Raw genomic sequence first — 12,573 nt, 5'->3', positions numbered from 1 at the left:
ATACAGCATATATTATGTCATTAGACGGTTTTATTTTCCCTCCTCTGCTGTCAATAGATATAGCATAGAAAGTCCTCTGTCTGAATCTGTGGAGAGCCGCTGCTAACATACAGACAATGCTGAGCTTGATGGACTACATTTGATGCTACAAGGAAAAAGGAAGAGATTTTGAATGGTAGCAATTCTTTGTCTTTTAATTAACTCATGGTGGTCCAACTGCATGCGGGCTGTGAAGCCCTTTTTGGTGACCCCCGAAATTCCAGCTGCAGCCCCTGATACTGCCTCCTCCTTCTCCTCCAGAAGCTTCTTGGTCTCCCTGCCACGCTGTTGCAGCCTCTCAAGGAGACACCAGAATGGTGTGGCTTGGGGATCAAAAAGTCCTACTGCACCCACTGCTGCCCCCTCTCCTTGCGTCCCAAGCCTGCCAAATGACTTAGGCAGACTCAGACTTTGGAAATAATTGGTGGTGAAGTCATCACATCGCCGCCAATTACATCCAGATTGGCGTAGCCGGGGATCAAGGAAGGGTCATGCCCCCCCAGCTGCCAAAAGTTGGACTGCCCTGATCTAACTCCACTCTAAGTGGAATGTCTGAGAATGGGGGCAAAAGGGGTAGCAGGTGCAAATGGCAGGTTATTATCCACTCTGGCAGACCCTGGACCTTGTTTCCCATGTTGCTTCTTGGACTGCTGGTTGAATGCTAACAGAAGAGACAACAGTTACCATACCTGCTGAGGAACATGCAGAGGTGGACCTACATATAAATTCAAAACAAGAACATTAAGGGATCTTTGGTCCAGACCAAAGGTGCAGAAACCCACATAGAGCTTAAGTGCTTTCATTGTCCCTGGCCAGGGCAAATTCAGTATGGGGCTTATAGGGGACAGTGTTGATTACAGTGTATTGCTCTATTATGTTACCAGATGACTTTGTTCTTGTGCAGAATTCTCTGTATCTTCAGAGTTTATTGAGCACTGGGTGTGATCTGGAACTTACAGCCACTTTGAGGAAATTAACATACTAGTGCTGTGCTCATAATAACATGAGGAGCCAGGGAGCAGGTGGAGACGACAGGAGACAAGGCGTTTTGCATCTGGCCTGACCTTGAGCAAAGTTTGAAGAACACAACAGGGTACCACCACCACCAATTTGTAACAGAACTGTCGGGCAGCCCAATTCTAACTTGCTCTGGAACTTGGAACAGGCAGGCCGGCGGGGCTGCGCTATATCCAGCTCAAGTTTCGGGCTCCTTGTGGGTAAGCCCAGGGCGAGGGAAGGCTTTCCCCCTTACCCTGGGGAGAGCCACAGCAGCCCCAGTGGGGCTACTTGGATCTGTATCACCTAAAGAGGTGGCACAAATCCAAGCAGCCCGGGACTGGGGCTAGTATCCAGCCCCATATCCCTCTCCGTATTTGCCAAACCCCTGGGAATGCCCACCACCTGCCCTCCCCCCACCCCGAAATGCCTCCCTCCCACCCCCTCTCTGCGCTTCCCACACACCCCCAGGACCCCTGAGCCGGCCAAGCTTGGCCGATGTAAACTCAACGTCCCTGGTGCCTGCGTCAGTGCGGGGAGGCCAGCACACATTTGTGCGTGGGCCTGTCTCCCCTTATGTCAGTGCAAAAGTGCTTTACAGCACTTTCACGATGACATTGGACCGGCGCAAAGGACTTGCGTTGGTCCAAAGGCACCTCTGGATTGTGCCTTTAGTTATTCCCTTTCTCAAAATTAACAAAATAACTTGCTTTGTTAGGACACAGATCATTCACTGTTTTGTTTGTAATTTTGTATGTAGAGGTGATAGAACTATTGAGAGAAAAGAGCAGCCAAGTAATTTCAGAAACAGTAGTATAAATCCTACTGTGCCAATGATATTCTTCTATAGAAATTCCTTATTATGCATTCCTGAAATTTTACCAACAGTGTTTAGCATCATTTGTGTATCACTGAGTAGTCACCAGATAGCATATTTATAGTTACTGTAAGAAGCCAAATGTTAATGGAAAAAAGTCTTTGAAGAATGGTACTGTATTAAGTTTCAGCCTCTTCTGAACATAGGAATGGAACATGCAATGTGTAGAGTAGAGCAGTGAAAAGTGAATGATAGGTGTGTATTGCTAAGCAGCAAAGCTGTTGATTTCCCACCAATGGGAAATATTGGGCTAAGTTGCATGGCTTGATTTCACAGTGGAATGATATTGATGATCATGAATTCTATGCTCACTCATGTAGACATACAGTTGCAATCTGTATAGGCTAGTTGAGTCCAAAGCTTATTAATCCAGGGTATATCTTCAGATTCATGGCATCTGTGCTAAGTACTCTTTGCCTGAGCTTTCTAAAGTCTGTGTTTATAAGCCTTGGAAATAAATTGTGCAATGGGACAAGTACCTGGCTTAACCCATTTTTGCCTGGCCCACAGGTGTACACATTTGGTTCCTGTTGCGTATATGCAACGTTGGGCAGAAATGGCTTAAGCTGCTGGACACTGGATGTGTTTTTCCTGCATTTTGAGTTATTGCTCACTTAAATTTTCCATAGACCGACATGTCTGTTTTTTCCCCTCTCACCCACAGACTCTGAAACCTGCTTCCAGTCTTTGAGTTAGACATTTTCTGGCTTAATGCAACTTCCTGATTTCTTGCTTTGATTTTTGAATTCTAGGTTTGCACCATCAGACCTGAACAAGCAAAAATTTCTCAGTTCAGCACTGCTCTTAAAGCCAGTAGAGAAAGAAAAAGCAATGGGCAGGATTTGAATATACCCTTGTGCAGGTGGAAAGTGTCTTTCACTCACCGAAAGATTGTTCCTAAATCTCATGCCAGAGTATTATGTGAGAAAAGTGACACTAAATCCAAGAACAGTGTTTTGCTTGCAGAAGCATGAGAACTGCTATAGCATTCATCACGCTGACAATGGTTAGTCTGATCATTACTTGCTGTGGGACTTTGTGTGGCCAGTGTGTAGCGAGGGCCTGATCCTATCCAATTTTTCACTGCCAGTGCAGCTATGCCAATGGGATGTGCAGTACATCCTCTAGCGGGCAGGCAGTGATAGAGGCCTGCTCAAGGTATGGGAGCCCCCTTACCATGGGGCTGCATTGCAGCTGCACCGATACTGGAAAGTTGGATAGGATTGGGCCCTGAGTCTCCAACCACTGGTGCTCCGGGATCTTCTATCCTTCCTCCCTTTCAGTCGTAGATAGGAGGGAAGAAGCAGCTACTTGTACCAGCAGGCCCTAGGAGAGGGAATAAAGGGGGCAATTTGTACCTGGGTCAAAAAGGAGGCCCATGAGCTAAAGGGGCCCAGAAATTTGCTGGGATCTTACATTTTCCTAACTGCTCAGACTTGCTGCCCACACTAGATGCTGGGGACACTACCACAACCATACAGCTTCAGCTACTGCAACTACTGTCAAGCCATGCATGCTGGGCCAAGGAATGCATACATGACACTCTTTACACAGTGTCAAATCTGGGAGGAAACTGGCCTGCTACAGGAACTCTTTGGCTTGTTGATCTGCTTATCATGAAATGTGTATTGGCAACCTTCAGTCTCGAAAGACTATGGTATCGCGCTCTGAAAGGTGGTTCTGGCACAGCGTCTAGTGTGGCTGAAAAGGCCAATCCGGGAGTGACAATCCCTTCCACACCGGGAGCAAGTGCAGTCTGTCCCTGGTCTGTCTCCCTGGCTATGGGCCTTCCTTCTTTGCCTCTTAGCCTCAGACTGTTGGCCAAGTGTCTCTTCAAACTGGGAAAGGCCATGCTGCACAGCCTGCCTCCAAGCGGGCCGCTCAGAGGCCAGGGTCTCCCACTTGTTGAGGTCCATCCCTAAGGCCTTCAGATCCCTCTTGCAGATGTCCTTGTATCACAGCTGTGGTCTACCTGTAGGGCGCTTTCCTTGCACGAGTTCTCCATAGAGGAGATCCTTTGGGATCCGGCCATCATCCATTCTCACGACATGACCAAGCCAACGCAGGCGTCTCTGTTTCAGCAGTGAATACATGCTAGGGATTCCAGCACGTTCCAGGACTGTGTTGTTTGGAACTTTGTCCTGCCAGGTGATGCCGAGGATGAAAGAGTGTATAGGAACTCAGGGACACAGCTGTGGGGCTACAGCTACTGCAGAAGAAAGTTTTGGTACACACAGAACACTTTCCATTCTAGTGTGAGCCTTAATATGATACTAATTTTCTGCATGATTTTCTGTATTTAAAAGATTTTAGAAAGATGTAGGAATGTGTTTGGTTTTCTGTATTATTGTATCTAGCTGCCAATGCCACATGGGCTGGCACACCTGGGCTCCAAGGACTATCTCCCTCCTCCCACCCTGTTTCGCCCTTTCCTGCCCCCATTTTGCTTGCCCGTCACCACTCTCTCCCACTCTGTTTCACCCCTCTACCTGTGCAAAGGGACCCCAAAGAAACTTTGTACCCCCTGTTAAAATTCATCTCAGAGGCCCTGTGTACTGGCTTTCCTTACCCAGCAAAGAGCTCTTTTGAGGATACGGTGAACCAACCCACTCATCCAATAACTTGTTTTCTCTTTTTCTCCTTTGCCACAATCCATTCACAGGATTAGAAGAGTCCCACTCTTGTTGACAAGTGTACTTTGCATGCATTTTGAGTCTCTTATTAATTTTCTCAGGTTCAAAAGAGGAGGGAGGCTTCCAAGGGTTCTCTTAAGAGCCTCTGAGAGTCTGCCTCGTGTTCTCACTATCTTCTTCCACTTGGTTAGTTAAAACTGTCATTTTCAATCTGTCTGTCTGTCTAGTGCAGCTGGATGGAGAAAGCCTTGTCATCGTGACAAAAATAGTCTGGAATCCTACAAAGTGTTTTATATATTGTAGCAAAGCTGTAGCATTTACACAAGGCTGTAGACTCTAATCTACAGTGAAGAGTTTTTGTTTTGGAATTTGTTTTCTCAAACTTGGCTTTCTGTTCAAATTGGGGAGGGGGGGTAATTGAACATTTTTTCTTATAACAACTAAGTATATTGGACTATGAATTTTTACCTAACTTTTCAGCTCAGTACTTTTATGCTACAGCAGGTGAAGGCATGCTGACAAAGTTGCCTCAGCTCAGAATGACTTCTGTACCAGATAGAACCCAAAGATCTCTGTTTGAGATTTTCTTTACTATTTAAACTTTTCTCCTAACCCCCAAAATCAACTTGCCTCAGGAATGGAATGTGCTGAACTGGTCCAGGTATTAAAAGTCATGATAATAGAAAGTTTTTTCTTCAGCATTACCCCCTCAACCTTGATATTTAGACTTACTTGGCAAACGCCCTATTGTTTACATTTTGAAAATCTTGCAATTGTATTCAGCTCTTGGCGAAACAAATCAAGTTCTTAAGATTTCTCTTTTCTCAGTTTTGGAATTTCTACATGCTAATGGAATGGAATTTCTACATGCTAATGCTTTTTTGCCCCCTTTACACAAATCATACACCCATAGTATTAAGAAGAGGAATATATTATCACCGCAAACTCAATTCCTATCCCATTAGCAGACAGACTCCTTTGGAGTGTGAGGCCGTCTGCCTGCCTGTTTGACCCTTGCCCAGCTTGGCTGATTAGAGCGGTCCGGGGGGGACTGGCTGAGTGGACGGGGAGGGTGGTCAACTCTTCTTTGATGAAGGGGACGTTGCCGCTCGCCTTGAAGCGGGCGGTGGTTCGCCCCCTCCTGAAGAAGCCCTCCCTGGATTCCACTGTGTTGAATAACTATCGGCCAGTCTCCAACATCCCGTTTCTTGGCAAGGTAATTGAGCGAGTGGTGGCGGCCCAACTCCAGAGGGTCTTGGATGAAGCGGATTATCTGGATCCTTTTCAATCTGGTTTCAGGCCGGGCTTTGGGATGGAAACTGCCTTGGTCGCCTTGGTGGATGACCTACGCCGGGGACTGGACAGGGGGAGTGCGTCCCTGTTGGTCCTGCTGGATCTCTCGGCGGCTTTCGATACCATCGACCATGGTATCCTTCTGTGCCGATTGGCCGAGTTGGGAGTTGGAGGCACTGTTTTGCGGTGGTTCCGCTCCTACTTGGAGGGTCGGTCCCAGATGGTGGTGCTGGGGGATGCCTGTTCGACACCCTGGCCCTTGAGGTGCGGGGTGCCGCAGGGTTCAATTCTGTCCCCCATGCTATTTAATATCTACATGAAACCGCTGGGAGAGGTCATCCGGGGGTTTGGAGTGAGGTGTCATCAATATGCTGATGACACCCAGCTCTATCTCTCCTTTCCTCCAGACTCCAGGGTGGCGGTTGAGGGCCTGGAGCGCTGTCTGGAAGCAGTGAGGATCTGGATGGGGGCTAACAAACTGAAATTAAATCCGGATAAGACAGAGGCTCTCCTGGTTCGGAAATCCTTGATGCAGGTGCTGGATTATCGACTTGCTCTGAATGGGGTTGCACTCCCTCTGAAGGAGCAGGTTCGCAGCTTGGGGGTCCTCCTGGACTCGCAGCTGCTCCTGGATTCCCAGGTGGCGGCTGTGGCTAGGGGGGGCCTTTGCTCAGCTTCGGCTGGTGCGCCAGCTGCGTCCGTACTTGGATCGTGCAGACCTGGCCACGGTGATCCATGCCACGGTGACATCTAGGTTAGATTACTGTAACGCGCTCTATGTGGGGCTGCCCCTGAAGACGGTTCGGAAACTACAATTAGTACAGAATGCGGCGGCCCGTGTGGTCACCGGAGCCAGGCGGTTTGACTCTGTCAGCCCGCTTCTCCGGGGGCTACATTGGCTGCCCATTCGTTTCCGGGCCCAATTCAAGGTGCTGGTTTTCACCTTTAAAGCCCTATACTGCTCTGGGCCAGGATATCTTAGAGACCGCCTACTTCCGTACAGTCCGGCTCGTCCTCTCAGGTCATCAGAGAAGGCCTTTTTGCAAGTGCCGCCACCCAAGGAGGTCCAGGGGGCGGCTGCAAGAAATAGGGCCTTCTCGGTAGTGGCACCAACATTATGGAACTCCCTTCCCCTTGACTTGAGAATGGCTCCCTCCCTTGAGAGTTTTCGGCGAGGCCTGAAAACACTGTTGTTTAAACAAGACTTCTGATTTCTGGCCTTCTTAACTTTTTTATACATCTTTTAGTTTTACAGGCTTGATTCCTCGGTGATCTGCTCTTTTACTCTTTTAATCTGACTACTGTTTTTATGGCGTCTGTAGTGTGTTTTTAAATGTTTTTATCTGCTTCTATCAATGTTTTTAAAATTTGTTTTTTTAGTATGTTGTTAGCCGCCCTGGGTCCCGTTAGGGAGAAGGGCGGGATAAAAATAAAGTTTTATTATTATTATTATTATTACTGGGATGTTCCTTGCTGTCTGTTTTCAAGAGTTCTATCTTGTATTCATGGCCTTAAAGTACAATTATGTTGATTTGCCCATGGAGTGTGTGGTTTTGAAGTCTTATTGAAAATGCTGAGAAGACTTTGGTCTTCTTCATCTTCTACTACTACTGCTGCTGCTGCTACTACTACAATTAGGTTTCTAATGCAAGAGTGTAATTTACACAATGTATGCAATTGGCATTTGCAGACTTCCTCAGTGAACAAATCTTTAAAGCATCGCTTCTGTTAACAGTTGCATTGTTGACTGGAAACAAACTCCAGTTCAGAACTTTTGAGCCAGCTTTTATAAGCGAGGTTTGTTTTTTTTCCTGTTGACAGGTTAATTTTTGCAATTCAGATCACAAACTCAGCTAGATTCTGTCAGCAATATTTGTTGATAGTATAGCAAATGATAATGAATATGGTAGAATATAGTCATTATTTGCCCATTTCTACCCTGATTTTCTGTCAACATCTCACACTATAATAAATATATATATACAGTACTCAGGTAGTTGACTTCATAATGGTTTGTGTGCCAGAGCCACCCATAGACAAGGTAGTAGTTTCTGTATCCCTCGGTGCACAGAAGTACATCAGTTTTCAAATGAGAAGGGGGAAAAAGGGAGGGAGAAAACGCGCCCAAACATCCTGTGCATGCTTAGTGGCCTCAAGAAACCATGAAACAGTGATATCATTTAAGATAAGTGTGCACTCGGGTGGGGGGGAGGATTGGCCTACTTCAGTTAATTGGAGCCGGTGAACATTTTGCTCCAGGTCCGACGTGGGCTCAAGAATACCAGTTTACTTATTATGGGTAAATTCTGTTTTTGGACAAGTGAATCCTGCCACAAAACGTGACAGCATCTAAGAAGAGTGCTGTGGGTCAGGTTTCTAGCAGTCTGGAACAAGAGTCTGGTTGTGATGTTCAGCACTTGCAGGGTATGTGTGTTTCAGGAAGGGCACGAAGCATACACTTGTCTTTCCCAGCTCCATTGGTTGGCAACCTTCAGTCTTGAAAGACTATGGTATAAGCCTACAGCACCCAGTATTCCCAGGCGGTCTCCCATCCAAGTACTAACCAGGCCTGACCCTGCTTAGCTTCCGAGATCAGATGAGATTGGGCATGTGCAGGGTGAAAAATGCTGTACTATATAGCTCTGCACAGTGAAGTTGGAACTGAATGCAAACCCCGAACCTGAGCTGTTGCTTATTATTATTCTGTCTCTTCTCCTGCTGTCCATTGTCCTGTATTTTTTTAACCTCTGTGTTCTTTGTGTCAGCTGCTCTATGCACTCAAGATCCCTTAGGGGCTTCAGAGCTCTCAGAACTATTTGTTTGGTCTTTTTCTTTAGAAAGGAATTTTTACACGTTCCACACACAAACTTATATACTTTTGTATGCCTAGGAAGCCTCTTGAAAGAATCTACCACTTCATTTTTGGGTGACCTTCTTCCAAACAAGAGGCACTCATCTACTAAGGCTGTAATCCTAACCCACTCTCCAGCACTGACATAAGGGCAGTGCAACTCCGAGGTAAGGGAACAAACATTGCCTTACCTTGAAGGGGCCTCCATGACCACTCCCCACTGCAAGATGAAGCACATGCCTCACTGGCACAGCTATGCCAGTGCTGGAAATTTGGTTAGGATTGTGCCCTAAGTTCCCTAGTGGTGTTTATCATACCAGTAGGATTTTGTGGAAGTGCATTCTAGCAGTGCTCATTTATTTTGAGAGTCTTCACAATAATTTAAAATAACTTGTGGGAGAGCAGGTCCTTGTCTGCAGTGGGCCTACTGAGTCATGTGCCAGAGACTTTGCTGGTACACATCTGAGGAAAGTATGGGATAGGAAGGCTGCAGAAAAGGAGATTAGAATCCAGTGCACGCCATTGCCACTGGATTAACCACTTCCCACAGTCTTCCCACCCAGTTTTGCCCCCTCCTCACTTTGTCCTGCCTTTCCTGCTGTTGTATTTTCTCCAGCTGGTGGTCAGTGATCTGCTGACGGGTGCAGGAAGACTCCAGCCTTCCCACCAGCAGTTAGGCAGTGTACTACTTTGTGCACTACCTTTTTCGGCAGCGGTAAAGCAGGTAGTACTGATGGAATACTTGCTCTGCTAGCGCTATAATCCTATAAGGTGACAGAGGTGAAGAAGAGGTGGCAGAGGTGATCCTATAAGGATTATAGGATTGGGCCATAAGTAGCGTGGTACCTAATTGGTGGTTTACTTTCTGCCCTAATACTACTTTGGAGTGCACAGAGAGCACTGTCTGTCACATATTTCTCCAGTTCCACAATGCAGTGTCTTGGTGATTACAGTGTACAAGTGGATGAAATTATAGTAGACCTTTAGTATATAATTGCAACTTACCCTCAGTCTTCTATAAATCAACACTATCAAAATTACAGATTAGATGGCAATTAATCAGTGAAGAAACAGGACTTCAAACAAAGAGTAGCAAAGGATCTGTTATGTTGTGTCAGGGCTGGGATGCGAGAGGGAGAGGATTAAGAACAGCCCCACTGGATCAGGCCATAGGCCCATCTAGTCCAGCTTCCTGTATCTCACAGCGGCCCACCAAATGCCCCAGGGAGCACACCAGATAACAAGAGACCTCATCCTGGTGCTCTCCCCTACATCTGGCATTCTGACTTAACCCATTCCTAAAATCAGGAGGTTGCGCATACACATCATGGCTTGTACCCCATAATGGATTTTTCCTCCAGAAACTCGTCCAATCCCCTTTTAAAGGCGTCTAGGCTAGACGCCAGCACCACATCCTGTGGCAAGGAGTTCCACAGACCGACCACGCGCTGAGTAAAGAAATATTTTCTTTTGTCTGTCCTAACCCGCCCAACACTCAATTTTAGTGGATGTCCCCTGGTTCTGGTATTATGTGAGAGTGTAAAGAGCATCTCCCTATCCACTCTGTCCATCCCCTGCATAATTTTGTATGTCTCAATCATGTCCCCCCTCAAGCGTCTCTTTTCTAGGCTGAAGAGGCCCAAACGCCGTAGCCTTTCCTCATAAGGAAGGTGCCCCAGCCCCGTAATCATCTTAGTCGCTCTCTTTTGCACCTTTTCCATTTCCACTATGTCTTTTTTGAGATGCGGCGACCAGAACTGGACACAATACTCCAGGTGTGGCCTTACCATCGATTTGTACAACGGCATTATAATACTAACCGTTTTGTTCTCAATACCCTTCCTAATGATCCCAAGCATAGAATTGGCCTTCTTCACTGCCGCCGCACATTGTGTCGACACTTTCATCGACCTGTCCACCACCACCCCAAGATCTCTCTCCTGATCTGTCACAGACAGCTCAGAACCCATCAGCCTATATCTAAAGTTTTGATTTTTTGCCCCAATGTGCATGACTTTACACTTACTGACATTGAAGCGCATCTGCCATTTTGCTGCCCATTCTGCCAGTCTGGAGAGATCCTTCTGGAGCTCCTCACAATCACTTCTGGTCTTTACCACTCGGAAAAGTTTGGTGTCGTCTGATTAAGTGTTGTGTGTTGTGGAAATGGCAATAATTCAGTTGTAGAGCATGTCTTTTTTTGCATACAGAAGAACCCATGGTCAGGAAGAGCAGGGAAAAACTACTGTATGAAATTCTGATGAACCACTGCCAGTGAGTGTCAACAAAACTGTGCTAGATTGACCAATGTTCTCTCTTGGTATGACAACTTCCTATGTTGTGTGTACTGTGGACTCAAAATCCTTAGATACTTCTTAAGCCTTGACTCAAAAAAGTCAGTGAATTTCTAAGGTCCTAGTAGCCTCACAATTACTTCAGTTGCATCCCAGATATTGTTTATAGGGAGTGAATGGCTCTGAGGCTTTCATTAACATTGGTAACTGTACTAAGCCATTATTTGCTTCTGTTTTATTTTTCTTCACCTCTGTCATACTAGCTCTCCTCACTCTTGCCCTGCTCATAACAGCTATATACACTGAATTTGCCCCCTGAGTAATCCAATACAGAACTGTGCTAAAATTTTCCTAATTTAACTTAATAAACTACCCCTACTGTTAGAGGAAAATTCTTATCCATCTTGTCTGAATATTCTAGGATCAATAGGTGAAGGTGGAGAAAAATCATTTTGAAGATAATTTACCCACAAAAATCGGTCAAAAGTGAAAATTTGTCCCTAAAAATTGATAAGAAAACTGGTTCTCAGAGGAAAATTTGTTAAGGTAAAAGTAGTATAAAGCAAAAATCTATGAATAAAATACATACAGAAGGGATTTATTAAAAGTAAAGATAAAAGTGTGTCCATGACCTCGGAGAGACCAAGGAACAACTAGGTTAAAAAAAAAAATAACATCACCACAGATTAACAAAAATTGGAGAAAGTCAAAATAAAAAGCTTCCTTTTTCCTTCCCTAGATTCATGTACTTTTCTACTCAAACATCATGCCTCATTTAATTTATTCCATCAATTTTCTTCAGATTGAAAGTTTTTGGATTCCATAGTGTGTTTGTTGGCCATAACATAATATCCCATCTTGGACATAATTTGTCACTAACGAAGTCCCCTTTGTTTTCAGAATGAGTTTAAAAATACTACGTGTGATTTTCTTTAGTGCCTAATACGCAACGTTGGGCTGTTATGTTATCCTCAGTCTGGCCACCCTCTTGCAGCTCAATCCTATCTGGATGCCACACCAGTGGCACACGGATGCTGGTGCAACCTCAGTCATATCCTGGCAATGCCACAGTGATAGCACACCACTTTTATGCAGCAAAGTCTAAATGCCATGTCTGTCTTGGCAAAGCAGTGCTGGCTCAGTGCTTCGCAGTGCCTATGGAAACAATGACACAGCATGTTATGCCCAGAGCAGCATTGTGATGAAAGTGAGTAATAATCATGATGTTGGCACATCATCCTTGTGTCACTGCTGTGACATCAGCATGTCATTTATGTGACAACATTGTATAATTGCTGTGAAGTTAGCATGTCTTCCATGTGACATCTCTGTGTTACTGCCATTAAGTTCCATGCTCATCAAAAGCTCCTGAGCACTCTGGCTCTGGAAGCACTCAAGATATATCTATATCCTGCTGCCACCCCATTACACTTGGCATTCAGACATAGGCTATCTGTAAACCCTGGAGGTTGCATATAGTCACCATGGCTTGTAACCTGTGATGGTTGTTTTCTCCATAAATCTGTCAATAAATCTTTTAAAGGCATCTAGTCCAGGTGCCATTGCAGTGTCCTATGGCAAGGAGCTGAT

The 12,573-nt window shown here is 45.6% G+C and overlaps 1 protein-coding gene and 1 pseudogene across 1 annotated transcript in view; one reads left to right on the top strand and one right to left on the bottom strand.

The window, feature by feature from the left end:
- NKAIN3 (sodium/potassium transporting ATPase interacting 3) overlaps positions 1 to 12,573 on the top strand; it is a 253,632-nt gene that overhangs the window by 165,731 nt on the left and 75,328 nt on the right. The window lies entirely within an intron of this gene.
- Positions 8,354 to 8,473, bottom strand: LOC136649808 (5S ribosomal RNA; annotated as a pseudogene).

Source organism: Tiliqua scincoides, chromosome 4, assembly GCF_035046505.1.
Source record: "Tiliqua scincoides isolate rTilSci1 chromosome 4, rTilSci1.hap2, whole genome shotgun sequence".
Lineage (NCBI taxonomy): Eukaryota > Metazoa > Chordata > Lepidosauria > Squamata > Scincidae > Tiliqua > Tiliqua scincoides.
Note: the sequence above shows the minus strand (reverse complement) of the source record. Positions and strands in the feature narration are given on the sequence as shown.